The following is a 17,847-nucleotide window of genomic DNA, read 5'->3' as shown; positions in this document are numbered from 1 at the left end:
GGAGAAAAACTGCTAAAAAGTAAAATCCTAGAAGGTATGGAAAGAAAGAACAGCGCCCGGGAAAGCTGTGTGTGAGGTAAGTGCTGACTTACTTAATTACTCGGCTGGAAGTGTCTCTGATACTGTATTTAGTTTTCACAAAATGATGGTATTTAAAAATGTATTATACCTTTATGGGACACTTTTCTTTTGATTTTTAGGACAATTTTAAATAGGACAGAATTTGTCACCTAAGGCTATTACTACTGATTGTTTCATATTTGTTTAAACATTCATGAGAGGACAAAATAAGATAGGATTGGGGATAACAGTTGATCATGCATGAGTGTGAGTGTGTGCATGTGATCCTGAGGTTGCAAAAAAAATGGATATTAAGAATCACTTGGATTTTTTTTTCAAAATCCCTCTTACAGGTTAAAGGGAAAAAGATTAAGATATGTTCAGATAAAAATAAATCTAAACATTTGAATTAATGGTACACATTTTTGGTCTTTAGTTTTCCACAGTTAAATACTACATTCGTTGTAAGTTTTCTAACCTGTGGGTTAAAGAAATTATGAGGTCAATAAACGTCTATTGAACAATAAATTCTTATTTCCTTCAAGCGACTAAATGCGGAAGTACAGAGGAGACAAACGTTGGCGTTACAGGAGCAATGTGGAAATTTCACCCAGTATAACATTTATTAGCTGAGGATAGTCTAAACTCTCACGAAATTACACACAGATTAAAAAACAGATTAATCATGGGTCGTGAACACAGTTCATAATGTTTCCAAAGTCAGGATTGTTTACATTCCATACACCTACCACAGAAAACTTACATAACTTTTCTTATAAGGATAGGTAACAGATTTTAAAATATTCCAGCGAGGTTTCGCCTTACGGCAATCCAAACTGATTTCCCCACTGACAAAGGAAAGTAACTGCTTCAGAATTAGCCAAAGAACTATGCAATCGCTGAAAATCAATAACAAACTTGCTCTGACAGACCCTTGCAAAGGGAAGTCGGAGTAATTCTCCCGCGAGCTAGACCCCCATAGACCCACAGCAAACAAGACAACATCTGGATATTGTTTCACGAGCAAGAATAAAACACTTTTTTTGTCCCATCATTAAGTAAAATCCCATTTTCCACATGCAAACAGCACTTGTAAATTCCCCCAGATAAGCACAGGCGTCTTGAATGATTTAAATAAGTTTTAAAAGAATCAAATGTTTTCATTACCTTTAGAAGTAAAGTTTTTCAAAACTACCTCCAGCATGCCACATGCCCCAGAGTTGACATAAGCACCGTGTACCTCTTACCTGCAAAGACGGAAGAGTGCAGACTCCTGGCTGGATGGGGAGTTATGTCAAGTCACAGAAATGCTCAGTCCAGACAGGTTGCCTTGGGAAAGATAGGTGTTTAGGGTTCCTCAAAATGAAGAAAACTCTCTCACTGTTCACTGTCAGTCAAAAACAAGTTGGTACAAGTTTAAGTAAGAATTACCTGGAGGAACTAAAGAGAGAAAGAAAGAGATTGGGAGACATTGGGCAGAGGAGGGAGGGACAGGGAAGGAGGGAGGGAGGGAGGAAAGGAGAGAAAGTGAGAGACAGAGAGAGAGAGAGAGTGGGGGAGAAAGAGAGAGAGAAGGAATCTGAGAAAGGAGACCATGATGTCAGCATGTCTTAAGGTCTTCAGGAAATCTGCAGACCAGCACAGGATTCTAGTGGGCATCCAGTCCAGGCTCTCCAAACACCTGTGCGAAAGAAAACTGATGCCTTTTTAAAGAATGCCAGTTAATCTTTGAAGAAACTTGGGCCATTCTTATCAAAGCTTTTTTAAGGTCCCTTTGGCTAAGTAAACTATAAATAAATAACCAGATTACCTTTTCTAACAATCTCTCCTTTATCCCATGTTTTCTTTTTCTCTTTCCTCTCTCCTCCCCAAATGAATATTAACAAAACCTCTTGCCTCCTGGGGGAATCAGAACGAACCCATATAGACTATACCTATATTAAACATACTTAAGCAAAGTGCCACAGAGGGAAACTCATGTTTTTAGCTCAACCCCCTTATTGAGCTGATTTTTCTTCCATCACCCCTATTTTCCCTGATAAATATATTATATATATATGTGTGCGTGTGTGTGTGTGTGTGTGTGTATATATGAAGAAGTTGAATAGACACGGGCAAAATTGGTTCTTCTGGATCGTGGAAATTGGGCTTGGGGATATGTGTTGGAATCTGGGTTCCAGCATTCTTGCATAGTCTGACATCTTTATGAGAAATGGTCAGAATTCCATCCTTGAAGCAGGCTTCTAATGGAAGATCTCTGGAAGCAGAAGCAGGAAGCTTCTTTCGGGAATGGGGTTATATGTCCATCCTACGCAAAGTGACTCTTGCAGCCACCACATCAAGGGAGGCCAGCCCAAGGCTCATGTGCTCTCCTGGCCTTCTCACGGCCAGAGTGCATGGGGACAGTGTTCAATCCTAAGAGATGGAATGGATTTTTCACAAGTACTTCCCCTAGAGAGAGCCCTCTACACTGGTCCAAAGGCAATGCCAAGAGACACAAAGGGTTTCTTTCCCATGGGAGACAATGATACACCCACACGTCCCCTGCCCAGGCACCTCGGTGGGGCCAGGCCACTGCATCTGGTTTGACATAGAGCAGACAGGGTGAGGAACGCCTTGCTTCTGTTGGAAATGAATGATACTTCCTCTCACCAGAGTACTGGGCTCCTCAATTCACCCCAAGTGCAGCTGCTGCTGCTCTGGGTGCTTGAACTAAATGGGAGCTGGAAGGGATGGGGTGTCATTCTGCCTTCAGGAAGGAAGGGCTGAGACCTCCTCATTTTCTCCCCCTAATCATTCCATTTCTGTTTTCCCAGTGGAGATGGTATGCCTCAGTCTCCTTCTCTTTTGCCCTTTCCCTGGAAGCAAGAGATTCCTTTTCAGCCTGGGAGCTTAAATGGTGGCCCTGGAAAGCAGACACTGGGCTCCCAGGGATTTAGGGCAGGAGGATGAAGAAGCCACACAAGATTTGGACTTCTTAAAGCTGGTGCAGCTTTACTCCAGCAGTCTAGAATCAGTTCTTCCGCGAGGATATGCTAAAAGTCTCATAGAAAATGGGTAAGCACAGAGGTGAAGAACGACGAAAGAGGGAAAACTGAGAAGTAAAGGATCTGAGTATATACCAGCTGCTCTGGTGGGATGATTTGCAGGGGCTGTTTCCTCAGCCTGGAATGGTCCCCTCTGGCCTTCATTCACCGAGCTGACTCATTGTTCAGGTCCTAGCCCGAATGGCACCTCCTGTGGGAGGTCCTTACCTGATCTGGTCCCGATCCAACTCCGTGCCCCAAGACTCCCTTTTGTTGTGTATCTCACTTACCACTGCCTGAAGCGGCCCTAAAGCTTTTCCGTTTACCGTCTGTGTTCCAGTCTAGAGCTCAATGGTACCTGTCTCTTTCACCAAACATCTTTCCAGCAATATCTGGCACATCATAGTCCCTCAAAAAATATGCATATTTGTCAAGTGGGTTGATAAAAGATTACATATGGAAGATATGATTTGTTACCATGGAACTTTAGCTATCTCCTTATATTTAATCTGTATTTCCAGCCTCAGCTTTACTTAATAAACTAACATTTGAACACCTTTTTTCAATTTGTAAAACACTGCCAGAAATGTTGTTAATTCCATGCTCAGACCAAAATGTAGGCTTGATTAGTTGTATTTTAAGGGCAAGGAGATGGAAGCCAAAGAATGTAAGTGATTTGTGCAAAGTCACACAGCTACAGAGCTGTTTTGAGCTCTTTTCACTTTCAGTCCATGCATTTTTCATCATCATACATTTTTCTTAAATTCTTACATTTTGAGCATACATATGCATGCGTAGCTTCTTCTCAGCATTGAGTTACACACCGCATGGATTATAACCATAGTTTAATACTCCTGGAAGTTTTAGTTCTTGCAGGACCATAAGCAGTAGAGCAGATACTCATAACAATCTTAAAGATGATGGAAGGAGAAAATGAGTCCAGAGTAGTATAAATACATTTTAAAGTTTAAATGCTAAGACAATGTTCTTGATTTTGGTGATGTTTACCTCTTTTTGTTACTTTTCATTTGGTGATATGTCAACAATTAGATTTTGAGTCTGCAGATCTGACAGTTTACCAAAGGAGATGAGACATTATAAATGTATGACTGCAGGGTTGAGCGGTGAGTGGGGAAATTCTAAAATGTGGGTCTATGTGACTTCTGTCATAAAGGCCAGGCTTTGTTTAGCATGCTTTAACAACTGAATGATCTAAGTATTTCTGGAAATTTCTGAAGCTGACTAAGGGAAATATGACAAACTGTTAATCCTGACAAAATAATATTTTCTACCATCCAATCGCTCTCTCATCCAATGAGTAAAATCTGTTTCACAATCTGGTTCTAAGGAGTAGAGCGGGAAATCGACTGTATAAGATTACATGAAATAACATAGCTAATCATTTCACAATTGAACATGGTTAATTTTACTGACCTTTTAGCCGAAAATAAAAACAAATATAAATGACTGTTCAGCAAATTGTGTTTCTTTCTTTCTGCTCCCCTACCCCCATCTCCACAGTTAACTGAAAGAAATACTCTTACATGTGTCAAATTTGCATAGAAAATACATAGAAGTCTAAATCTTTCTACAAAGATCTGAAAAAACATCTGAATACCGGGCAGAAGAGTTCATAAGAACCAACTTTTTCAAGAGAACTGTTTCCCAAGAATAATTTCCAAAAAAGAAAAAAAAAATTGCTATAATGTTTCCAATCCTCATCTTGGCTTGAATCAAGACATAAAAAACCTTAAAGTGTGATGAGAGGGAAAAAAATATTTTTACCTTGGAATAAATTCTATTTAAGTTGGGTTAGATATGGAGCTATTTATGGAAGCTTACAATAGTTCTTAAAACTTCATCAGACTCTCCCGTGAATCTAGCAGCTTAAAGAGCCCTCCACAGGTGCAGCATGATATGGCCAGCTGTCTCCAGTTTGTTCTCACCATCCTTATCCTGGAGGTATTGAAAATGATCCCTTGAAATATAGGTGAGTCTTGAAGAATAACGTGTACCCATTGCCAGACTTCACAGGCCAGAAGTGAGGACCTACTTGCCTTTGGGTCTTTCTAGCAAGAAGCTTGCCCTAGGAAGCCACAAAATTAAAATCTTGTCTGGGGTTAGATTATATGGAAGTAGACGTTGAAACAAAAATGCACACGCAATTTGTTAAAGTAGTACTCCCAGGAGGAACCCAAAGTGGTGTGGGGAAAGCAAGTCAGCAAGGGAAGAAGCCAGGGTACAATTTTAGGACAAGGACAAGACTCAGTCCCTGCCTAATCCTGGGGAGGGAGTTCTGGAGTGAAAATAGCATCCTTGGTAAGAGAGCTGGGCTTCCGTGATGCTGCCCATCAGTCTTTGACTGAGAGTAGAAAGGAAACATGCAATTTCCCAAGGGCTCTGGCTTCCTGCATCCGCAACGGAAGTGGAAGCGGCTCCCATAGCCCAAGGGCAATCTTATGAAGATGGTGGTAGGGGCAGCAGGCTGTTAAAATTAAAACACACACAGAAGCACCGGAATGGGCTCTCAGAAGCAATGCAGAACATTCACAGGGCTTGGGCCAGACTCCCAGCAGCACTGGCTACGATGGCTAATCCTGTGAGTGTTTTCCAATCCATGGTGCGGGTGCTGTCACTATCCCTAACCATCGCTCCCCACTCCCTCAATATTCCCATCCTCCTCCACTCTGTCAGGTTCCCAGTTGTGATTGGGAAATCATGAATTTCAGCACTAAAATGTGGAATTCCATTTAAGATGCACGAGATTTTATTATGCATATGGTCTTTTCCTCAAAATGCCAGGAGAATCCTAGCAGGGCTTTCTTGTTACTAATAGAAACTTTTGTTATTGGTATCATGTCAATTTAGTTTGATTAGTAACTAAATCAGATGCCTCCTCTTTGCTGAGTTCCAAAGACCCTCCAGTTCCTAAACTGGAGTAAATTGTATAGTTCAGCAGAAAGATGGACAAATAGCTAACCACGATATAGTGTGATAAGTGTTATAGGACCATAATATTCTAGAAGCCCACAGGAAGGGGAATTGACTCTACCTGGGAGTTTGAAGGTAGCCTTCCAGGGGTGGGAACAATTGAGTGCAGGCCACAAGATTTCCATAGGTGGAGACAAAGTAGGGTTGTTGACATTCCAGGAAAAATGAAGAGCAAATAATTAAAGATTATTTAAGTAAAGATTAAAAGAGCCAAGTGATCTGACCTCTGGGACAGCTTAGCAATGTAACTCTAGCCTTAGCCTCATGGAGTTTAAACAGCCAGAAATCACAAGAAAAATGGCTTTGGTTATAGAATCGCCTGTCTCCCCTTGTCCCTTAGCTTTCCCTTGGGAGAAGCAAATGGGGCTGAAAGCAACCTCCAGCCTCCCACTGGAGGCTTCCCCATCTTCCCACCACCCACCGTCCTCAACACAAAGCGTTCCTCCTCAGGAAGACATGGAAATTATTTTACCGAAGTTCTCCTTAAATGAGATGGTTCAAAAATTATCCAAAAGTGCAAAACTTACTTAATAAAAATGTTACCTTCAAGTCATCCCTGTGTAAGGTGACCAACGATCCTGGTTTTCCACTGACTGCCCTGGTTTTAACACTTAAAGTCCCGCATCCTAAGAAATCCCCTACTCGCTGGCAAATTGCGATGCTGGGTCACCCTATTCCTCTGTGTGTCCTCAGCTCTTTTGAAGTTGGCTGTTAAATGTAATAAAAAATAATTGGAAAATGAAAGCATTAATACAGGCCTGATATCCTAATTTGTTAGCACTGAGTGCACATGTGCCTCGGCATCTGTAAAATCTAACTTTGTCAGGTGGGAATGTATATACTTAAAAGTTGGGTGCATGAAGTGCCCGCCTCACTCTATAGGGGCTCCGTATGGAAGTGTCCTTTAAACTTCTACTGGAGTTAGTTGGTGATTCTAGGTCCCTATCAGCAGCATGGCTTCAGAATTGAGAAACTGTGAAGCAACCCTGAGATGAACCCAAGGGTGATCCGGTTTCCTCTTGCCTTATTCAAATTGAACTTTATTCCTTTACTGTTGTTGGTGCAACCTTACACCACATGTTAAATACACACCGTTTGTGCCTGGTTCACCTCAGACAGGCTTTTACCAAGTGAACTATTTTGTGGCAATTCCCGTCAAAGAAGGGATATGATAATGACTGTTTGCCACCGTTGACAGTGTGGGCTGGCAAATAGAAAAGCAATATCTGCTAAGTATAGTTACCTTCTCCAGCCCACTGCAACCAGAGAAATCCCGCCTTGCTTTGAAAGCCTCACCGGATCATTCATCAGGCAATGTGTGGCGTGCTGGCTTGTATTACCCCCACCTCTTCTATTGTTGTCTTATTGTGGTTTAAGCCTCCTAGGCCAGACGGTGAGGTATGTGTGCCGTGGACCCTATCTCTACCAGATGACCAGACACATTGTCTTACATACAACAGATTGACTTTGAACCCAACACTCCAAGACCCACTTTACAATATTTGAAATAGAATATTACAGAAAATGTGATTATCACCCTGAATAATTTCAAAGATCAATTGGGGAAAACAAAAGTAGTGATTCATTCTACATTTCTTTCCATTTTCATATTTTAGCAATTGGTGCTTGATTGATGATCAATCACACATTTCAGCTTTAAAAACAAATCACCGAGCCAATGGAATATCTGCCCTTCAAGTTGACAATATCAGTGGACAGGCCAGGTGTTTGATTCTACCTGCTGGATTCAGGCATGTCCTTCATCACCAAGTTCCATCAAACTGTCTGAAGAATGTGAGCCTCCAGATCTCTCCTGTCCTGAGATTTCTTGCTATGACATTTCAATTCCTGAGCATAGATCAGGCCTCTTTCACCCTTTTCCAAGTTTAGTTCTTGGCCTCTGGAAGAGCTAGCTGGGTGCACACTGCATGTTTTACGGCCCTTTATTTGCTCCAGCATGTAGTGATATTATTAGGCTACAACGTCCTCATTTGTAACATCCTGAACCACTTCCTTATCAATCCATATAGTTTATCCCTCTAATATCCACACAGAAGAATGTCATTCAAACCCTAATTCTGCACCAATACCCCTCTTTCTACCTGGCATCAATGCAAGAGGGCCTAGGAGAAGTCCCAGGTCTCATCTTTGGTATTTATTATTAGCAGGAGAACTGGGTAAACAACTAGGTTTTTCACTTTGGAAGGTTTCCCTTTGCAAAATTGTACCCTTTTGCCAAATATTCTAGTTATTGTGGAAAAACTGAGCAATGCAAATTGGCTAAGTTATGTAAAGTGAAAGATCTCAGCTGAGTTGTCATAAAAATCTAAGAGACTTCACACTGAAGGACTAGCAGGAGTATAGAAAGAGGGTGTTGTGAACTCAAACTCTCGACTACTAAATCTCACCTATTCCTTATCAGCCCTAGCAAGGCACAGGGGCTAATTCAACAAACATTTCCTAGAGAAGCCACAGCAAATATATTAAGCTAAAAATGAATTCGAAGAGAAAGCTGTCCAAGATCATCTTATTCTATCATTGCGCTTCAGCTTATCAAATGCGCACGTAGAGATGACAGAGACTCCAGCTGAAAAAGAGATGATAAAGAGTGCCTAATAACAGGGTACTGGTTTTTCTTATTTTTCTTCTCCTTGACGGTCTGACCTGAAGAATAAAAGCTAGAGAATTATGACTGAGCCAAGGTCAGGCTTCAGTTTCCTCGGTGTGTGATCACACCTATATGGACTAGACATGCAGCGACTGTATTTTCTTTCCTTCTTCATTAAGAAAAATTCCTGGAGTTGTTTCACCCCCATGGATTTATTCCTGATCACATGCTGGAGAATATTTCCTGTCTGTCATTCATTCTGTTCCACTGGCTTTGGTTTGCCCTTGTGGTTACCCTAACTCAGAGTGAAAGTTATGACTGAAAACTCACCTCTGCTCACTTCCCTTCTGAAATCTGTGTGTACTTAGTAGGCAGCAGTAAATCTAAAGGTGCAGCCTTACCATGTATCAATCAGTAAATAACATGTATCAACTAGTACACACATCAGAAAGAATACTTGGGTTATCAATTTAAACAATCATTGCAATCTCTTGGGCAAACGTCATTATGTTTTGTTTTTCAAATTGCTTAGTTTTTCAAATTGGTATGTCTTATCTTGCCAGTCAAATCTCATTTTACAGTGTGGACACCAACAGCAAAATTGAACTGAAGTTGTAATTCTTGCCTTGGGACACTGAATTGTTACATTCTTTCTTCCTGGCAAGGAGTAAAGTCCATTGGGGGTGTGAGGGAGAAAAGTAGGTTTAGTCTTAGCTGTGGATTCAAATTCTAGAGCTGCTACTTACTAATTCAATGACCTAAGGCAAGCGGATTGACTTATCTGAGATGGTTTTGCACCAGTGAACTGAGAAAAACAGTTTACCTCCCAGGGTCCTTACACAGTTTGGAGAAGGGAGGAACACACATGCACCACGTGTGTTCTGTCAGAAGATATCAGGGAATGAAGTTCCATGGTGAGGGGCCAAGGTGGCCCACATCAAGGTCCTCTTCCTGATGGTTGCACTCCGACAGGGAGCTCCCTCTGTTTTACCTGAAAACTCACCTCTAGGAAGGATCATGTGCAAAGTCATCGTATAATACGGGAGTTCTCATCTCCTCTCATGTTTGAATTGTGGGACACAGAAGCCATGCACTTCAGTTCCTTCAAGATCTGCTGTTTTCACTAGAACGTATGCAGAGATCCTGAGCTGCCTTAAAATATCTTAAACAATTTGCATGCCCTCGAAGTGCTGCTGCACCTCCCAGGGAGAGCAATGTAGGCACTAGGCTTTTCTGAATCTTATTCTAGTTATTTTATTGTCCAACCACTTGGGTAGTCAAATAGTTTAGATTACTTGAATAAATATAATTTAATTAGTTTGTTCCTAGGAAACCAAGTTTTATCAGGCCAGTTTTCCTGAAGTGCCTTGCATTGTACTGATAAGCTATAAGGTTTGTGCCACTTAGTTAACTCTCTTGGCTTTTATAGGATGTATGTATTCCCAGCAATCAAGTGTGAGAATCTATCTCCTATCTTGGTTACAGAACTTAACGAAATATTTGTCGCTGCTCGGTTACCCCTTCTGTTATTCATTTGTTGATGAAGTGCTTACACCACCTGACACTGAATCGAGTACCAGATATAATTTCTGTGCTGCTGTGTGAAGGTGCAAAGATATGTCTGCTATTTGCTGTTCCTTGTGATGTGGTGTGCTCTTACTAGCAATAAGTTTATTGCTGGTAGAAATGCACCTGGACGGGGTGAACATAGCTCAAGTTTGGAAACAATAACACTTGTCAGTTCACTGAGTCCTAGAGATGGAATTTTAGTTCAGTTAACAGGGAAGCCCATGCCAGCAAGGTACTTTCTAGTGTTTGTTTGGTGTTGGATTTCTTCCTCAGATTGCAGTGAGTGGGGTGAGGTTGGGAGGCACAGGTGATGGGAAGCTTCTTTCATAGTTGCACACTGGACCATGTGAATGTTTATGGGGAACATGTGAGAACACAGAACCTAGGCACAAGCTGAAATAAAAATAACAATACTAATGCCAATCTTCCATCATAAGGCTAACCTTACTGTGGCCATGAAGAACATATGGGCATACAGAGTAACAGAGAATTCTATTAACTTCAGCATTTTATTTAATCAGTCAATCCATCTACCTATATATCCATTCATCTATCTATCTACCTATGCATGCATGCATCCATCCATCCATCCATCCATCTATCCATCCCTCCATCTACCTATGCATCTACCATCCATCCATTTATCCATCCATCCATTTATTCATCTATCCATTTATCCATACATCCATTTATCCATCCATCCATCATTCCATCCATCCATCCATCCACCCACCTATGCATCTATCCATCCATCCGTTTATCCATACATCCATTTATCCATCCATTCATCTACCTATGGATCCATCCATCCACCCATCCATCCATCCGTTTATTCATACATCCAATTATTCATCCATCCATCCATTTATCCATCCATCCATCCATCCATCCATTTATCCATCATCCATCCATCCATCCATCCATGTATCCATCCGTCCATCCATCCATCCATCCATCCATCCATCCATCCATCCATCCATTTATTCATCCATCCATCCATCCATCCATCCATCCATCCATCCATCATCCATCCACCTATGCATCCATCCATCCATTCATCCATCCATCCATCCATATACCTATGCATCCATGCATCTATCCATCCATCCATCCATCCATCCACTTATACAGCCATCCACCCTTCACTTTTTACTTTTATTAAATGACTTTGCCTCTCTCTTAAAATTCAAGCTCAGTGTAACTTCTAACTTTGAAAGTTTCCTGTCATAAGAGCTAAGTTCAAGTGTGGTTCTCAATATGCATTTATTCTATTATGAACAGTAAATCCCTGATGTTAAATTTGCAGAGTAGGATTGGTATTACCAATCTGATAGATAAGCAGGTAAATAACAGGTCCCTTTAACCCACACACACACACCCCACATACTAGCCAGGTGCAAGTATTGTGGTAATAATGCAGACTAAGGTAAAGCATAATTTACCATCTAAAGATCATGTTGAAATTCTGCTTGCTTTATAATATGTTTCCTCTTCTTTTTAATTAAAATCAAGCATTGGAGAGATTCAGACTTTGTCTATGTTCTTAACACTAATCTTAACTAGCATTCTAAAAATGTTACCTCCAGGTCACTATGACTCATCTCTTGAAGACCCCTAGCAGATAGCAGGGAATATGGAAATATTTGCATCCTTCACATGAGCTGCAATGAACTCAAAGCAAATCAAAAGCAGTCTCAGAATTTTTTTTTTTTTTTTTTTTTTGGCCTGAATTCCACAGAAAGATTCCTCAAAGTTAATCTTCAACATATAGGCCAACAGTAACCAATACTCCTGGACCTGATTGAAATTGGCAACACACAAAAAACTCTAGTGAGCTTACAGCTTTAAGGAAAATCAAGACTTCTTCAGTGGGCTTTATTCTCATTCTTGAGCCGTTATCCAAAACAGCAAAGAAACCAGACCCTAGCCTAGATACATGATTCGTTTTAGCTCTAATGACAACAGCTGCTATATGTTGAAGGTTTGCTATAGATCAGGAATTTGATTTAAATGCCTTATGTCTACCATGTCATTTAATTATGAATTCATTTTTATAGCACATTGACTATCATACTTCAGAGTATGTGAGATAGGTATTATTCTTACTTTATAAATGATAAAACTAAGTCTTAAGTCACTTGCCCAAGGTCAAATAGTTGGTGATTTGAGAAGCAGAAATTCAAATCCTGATCTCACTTCACAGTCCTCACCTTGAATCGCTGTACTGGACAGCCAACTGTGAATTCAGTCTTTGTGGGTGATCTCAGGGTTAACTGGGCTGAAGTAATGGTTCACACCACAAAAGAAAAGGCTAAAATGGCCAAAAATGAACACGTGTCAGGCAAAGTTCTGCTTGATTTCCAGCTGTAAACACCCCTTTCATCCTTTCTTTTTCTTTCCTTTCTTTCTTCCTTCTCCCTTCTCTTTCTCTTTCTCTCTTCCTTCCTTTTTCTCTTTCTTTTCTTTTTCTTTCCTTTCTCTCTCTCTCTTTTCCTTCCCTTCCCTTCCTGTCCCTTCCCTTCCTTCCTCTTTCCCTTCCTTCCTTCCTTCCTCCCTCCCTCCCTCCCTCCCTCCCTCCTTCCTTCCTTCCTTCCTTCCTTCCTTCCTTCCTTCCTTCCTTCCTTCCTTCCTTCCTTCCTTCTCTCTCTCTCTTTCTTTCTTTTAAATGGAATTACTTATAAGGATCTCATATCCTGGTTTCAGATACAGTCTTATGAAGAGGTTCCCAGCTGAAGATATTGGAAGGCACATGGTAGCCTTCCTTCTTTCTTTCCAGTACTATTTTTAGTGTCATGATGTCATGAAGTAAAGCAGTGGCCCCAACCCTGACTACACATTAGAATCACCAAGAAAGAATCACTCATTTTTTAAATGTCCAAGAGATTCTGATTTCATTCGTCTGTGGTAGGGCCTGGACATCAATGTTGTCTGTGAGATCCTGAGATGACTGGAATGAAGCCAGGTTGAGAATCAGGGATATGGCCACACAGAGAGGACTTTGGGAATAGAACCAGGATGAGGTAAACTCTGATGCAGAATCCAGGTCTCCAGCCCCGCCTTGCCTTCCCCTGAGTCTCTCTCTCTGACTTCCTTCTGTTTGTAGACCCTGTGATGACGGCGCCTGTAGAAACCTTCTGTGGTCATGGAGGTGTCTCTGCTGTTTCCTGCACATCATGAATGAGTCACCAGCCCCTAAAGAGCATCTTAGACCGACAACACTGACGTGTTAACTAACTCAGGATGTGTCCAGTTCCTTTAGCTGATCCTTTGGTCAGCTCCCAGACCACAGTCTGTTTCGTTGATTACATCTTATTAGAAAGAAAAGAGATTCAGAGTACCTGCTGGCAGTCATTTGTTCTGCAGATAATACTGTAAAAATTGTAAGACTAACCATCACTGTCTCATTAGCAGCAGTCCTCTCCTCCCAGGGCTTGGGAGGAGACAAGGTTTCCCAGGGGAGAAAAGATGTTCCCCTCCCCCACTTACTTGAGTTGTTGAATCCTAGGGTGTGCAGGGACTAAGATGGAACCAGAGATAATGATGGTTTGGGCATGGTTAGGGCTTGCTCAGTTCTGCCGGAGGGGGCAGTTGGAGACTGGAGGTACTCTCAGTGTCCTCTCCTGTCAGGCACATCAATAGCTCTCCCAGAGATAAACCCACTCCAGATCAGATAAGGGCACTGCATGGATGAAATAGAAAGCACTCCCAGGAGATGCGGAAGTTAGTTTGGTAATAGTCAGGTGAGGAAAGACAATAGGTCTATATTCTGATCTTAAGGTCCAGTTCAGGTCAGGTTTCTGCACCAAGCCTGGGATGTCCCATGGTTCCTGCTCCCCTGGTATTGTTTTTTTAGCTTGAACTAAGAAACCAAAGTCCACCTCTTGGTCCTAAGTTGTATACAGACCTGGGGAGAGAGAAGGAGATACAATCTGGCTTTTGTTACACAAAACACATCAAACTGGTACAATTCTTTCTTTCCCTCTTCTAGACTTTGGTGGGTAAGAAACCAGTTTAACCACAAAAAGCAGTCACTAGAGGCTTTGTCTCAGGTTCAGTTTGTGTAAACAAGATAGTCACAAAGACAAAAAAAACCACAACTTTTTTAATAGGAGAAAAAAAAAAAGACGGTTACATTTCTTAAGTGGGTCAAGCCTTACATAACCTAAAAATGAAATAAAGACCCAAGCTTGAGGGTCACTCAGAAAATCTTTATTCAAATAACAAATTCCCAACAATAGAAGTGAAACTTAAATGATCTCATGTAACTTACTCGGAAACATAGTGGAACCAAAGAGTTTGTTTTTAGAAAATGGTTATTTTATGACAATAACTCTCTAGTGCCAGGCGAGCAAACTATAGCTCACAGGTCAAACGCAGCCTGCCATTTGTTTTTTGCAAATAAAGTTTCATTTCAAGACAGCCATGCCCATTCATTCACAAATTGTTATGGCTGTTTTCAGGCTAAAATGGCAGAGTTGCAGAGTTGTGATAAAGAAATATAGGCCGGGCGTGGTGGCTCACGCCTGTAATCCCAGCACTTTGGAAGTCTGAGGCGGGCAGATCACCTGAGGTAAGGAGCTCGAGACTAGTCTGGCCAACATGACAAAACTCTGTCTCTACGAAAAATACAAAAATTAGCAGGGTGTGGTGGCAGGTAATCCCAGCTACTTGGGAGGCTGAGGCAGTAGAAACGCTTGAACCTGGGAGGTGGAGGTTGCAGTGAGCTGAAATCATGAGATCACACCACTGCACTCCAGTCTGGGCAACAGAGTGAGATTCCGCCTCAAAAAAAAAAAAAAAAGAAGAAGAAGTATGGCCGCAAAGCTCAAAATATTTACTAGCTGGACTTCTTTCAGAAAATGTTTGCCAACCCTCGATCTAGCAAATCAAATACTATAAAATACACATTTTGAAATAGCCTTTCTAGGGGGGAAAAAAAGGTTATTTCCAACAAGTGATTATTGAGCACCTTCGTGTAAGTGTTATCCTGTGAATTTCAGGAAATAAAACGATGCATCTTTTATAATCCTGCCCTTAAGAAAATTACAGCCCAGCAGGGAAAAAAAAAAAAAAAAATTCAGAAAAGAAGATAAACAATTTTAAAGTGGTAAAGCTCGAAAAGCCACCCAAAATCTTAACTTTCTAAAAACGTGGCCCAAATCTCAATAATTATAATGATAAGAAGATTAAAAGCAAGAGAAGTTCAATAACTGGACTGAAGTCACACAGCCAGGTAGAGAGGCGGGGACTTGAATCCCTATCTTTGTTTCTTCCTTGCATACTACACCATTTGATTTAATCATTTTATTTGTTCAACATTTACCAGGTTTTAATTTAGCATCTACAGTGGGCCCGGCACCCTTCCGTAGGATATGGAGACTGCAATAAACAAAACAGACTTCCTACCCTGACAAGCTTACTGTCTCTTTCCCTTAAGCTTATAAGTGAGCATACAAATAAATAGTTTATGTAATGAAGATATGGGCTGGGGGAGCACAGAGCAGGTGAGGGTGATGGCAGGAGGGGAAGGTGTCCCTGATGAGGCTGCTGTTAGATACAGCCTGGTGGGGATAGATGAGTCAGCCAAGAAGTTGCACAGAAAGCTTTAGCGGGGAAGGCCTCCAGAAGAGAGATGCTGGGCGTGTCAGGGGAGGTGCGAGGGCAAGGGCTTAGGGAAAGGTGTCCTATAGAGCTTCATAGACCATCTGAAGAACTTGAAATGGAGCTACTTCGGGCATTTAAAATAGTTCCAATGTTGGATAAAGCCCCGTCTCTTTAAACTCTTTGCCCCTGAGTGCTGTTTTGGTTGGGTCTCAAAGAGTATGTGTGTTAGTGTGTGGCAGGCACCATGGGGTCGGAGTTTCCACATATAGCCCCCATGTGCAATCCTGGTTCACAGTAATGCCAGCTCACTATCACTGGGGCAGAACCCGCATGAGAGAAGCAGTAGTGGAAACAGCATTTAGGATCAACTTCAAGTTGATTTGGGAAGCGCATAACTACCATATTGCTGGTTCCCTGGTTACATTTTATGTTTGGGTAAACAATCAAGAGATGGCATGAAAACTGCACATCCAAGTCTTGCCTGCACAAAACAAAATGACCAATTAACACGACGTGGACTAGAGGTGACTAGAGCCCAGAAGGGTGGCCATGGGCTGCAGGATAATCAGCCTATTAAGAATAATCCTCTCTGGACAGTGGAAAGCAGTTTTTCAAACACTGACTCTAGGGCCATATGTATAGAGGGCAAAAAGGGAGCAAGGGAGCAAGTCATTTTTTTTTTTTTTTGGAGATGGAGTCTCACACTGTTGCCCAGGCTGGAAGGCAGTGGCACAATCTTGGCTCACTGCAACTTCCACCTCCCTAGTTCAAGCAATTCTCCTGCCTCAGTCTCCCAAGTAGCTGGGATTACAGGCGCCCGCCACAATGCCTAGCTAATTTTTTTGTATTTTAGTGGAGACTGAATTTCACTGTGTTGCCCAGGCTGGTCTTGAACTCCAAAGCTCAGGCAATCTGCCTGCCTCGGCCTCCCAAAGTGCTAGGATTACAGGCATGAGCCTCTGCGCCCAGCTGTGAGTCAGTCATTCTTAAACAATTTAGACTAAAATGTGAGATAATTCATGAAGGGTGGAAATCCCTGATTGATTTGATAGTATATTTTGCCCAGATTTATTTAGGTAGTTGCCTCAACACTTCACACTGTAACAAATTCGCTGTTGGTAGCAGAGGACCTGGATTTAAGACGCCAAGCTCATTTGTACAAGACGAAAATTCCACCATGCTGTCCCAGGCCTCTGCCATTCGCCAGCAGACTGGGAGTGTCCAGCAGGCCCCGCCACAGAGACTGTGGGCTCACCCTACCCACTTGTGTTTTCAACTCTAATATCCCAACCTTTGCTGAGAAATCTAGAACAAAATCAATACTCCACTGCAGAGGGAGGTGGCTTGGATGTTTTGCATTTGGAGAAACTGCAAACCTGAAAATTATCAGGAAGAAAAAGAAAAATCTTACCAAAGCGCAAACCAGACACTTGGCACCCACCCTCTGTGACGCAGGGCTCCCCGGCTGGCAGGAAAACCACAGTAAAGAACTGATTATGCTGTTAGAACGCATTCCATGGGCTGTCCAGGGCTATTTTTATTTTACAATAAGGTACAATATGTTCCATGATGTTCTCTATCCTGGGCATTTTTCCTTGTATTTGCATACTCATTAATCCCAGTAAATCACAGAGAATCTGTCAATAACTTGAACAAATTAACCAGATTTGGGTGTGTTTATTAACTTCAAGAGCAATGTTAATACACATGTATAATTTTTATTATAAGTAGAACACCAGTGGCTGGTTCCACCTGTTGACTATGAAAGCCCTGAATGCGAGACACGCATTTCAAGAACTGAGCTCCAGGAAGACAGACTAAACGCCAAGGTTTTACAGACTAAATGCCAAAGTATGACGCTCATCAGCAAAAGGAATCGTATTTTTAAATCTTTTTTTTTTTAGAGAAGTCAATTTTGAAAATAATGTTTGGTCAAGTGTTATTTGGTCAAAAAATGTACTAAATCCACGTAATAGAGCATTCCAGGAA

At 41.6% G+C, this 17,847-nt stretch overlaps 1 protein-coding gene across 7 annotated transcripts in view; it reads right to left on the bottom strand.

Annotated features, from left to right (window-relative positions):
* KCNJ15 (potassium inwardly rectifying channel subfamily J member 15) overlaps nucleotides 1-17,847 on the bottom strand; it is a 79,375-nt gene that overhangs the window by 50,724 nt on the left and 10,804 nt on the right. The window contains exons 1-2 of one of the 7 annotated variants that reach the window (XM_021935509.2): nucleotides 1,654-6,113; nucleotides 1,308-1,447 (exon numbers count right to left, since the gene is read on the bottom strand). The exons of 1 other annotated variant lie outside the window; for it this stretch is intronic. The gene's annotated coding sequence lies outside the window, so the exon portion shown is untranslated. 5 more of the 7 variants (XM_031665745.1, XM_031665744.1, XM_021935511.2 and 2 more) reach the window with 5 other exon arrangements.

Source organism: Papio anubis, chromosome 4 (genome assembly GCF_008728515.1).
Source record: "Papio anubis isolate 15944 chromosome 4, Panubis1.0, whole genome shotgun sequence".
In the NCBI taxonomy this organism is placed as follows: domain Eukaryota; kingdom Metazoa; phylum Chordata; class Mammalia; order Primates; family Cercopithecidae; genus Papio; species Papio anubis.
Note: the sequence above shows the minus strand (reverse complement) of the source record. Positions and strands in the feature narration are given on the sequence as shown.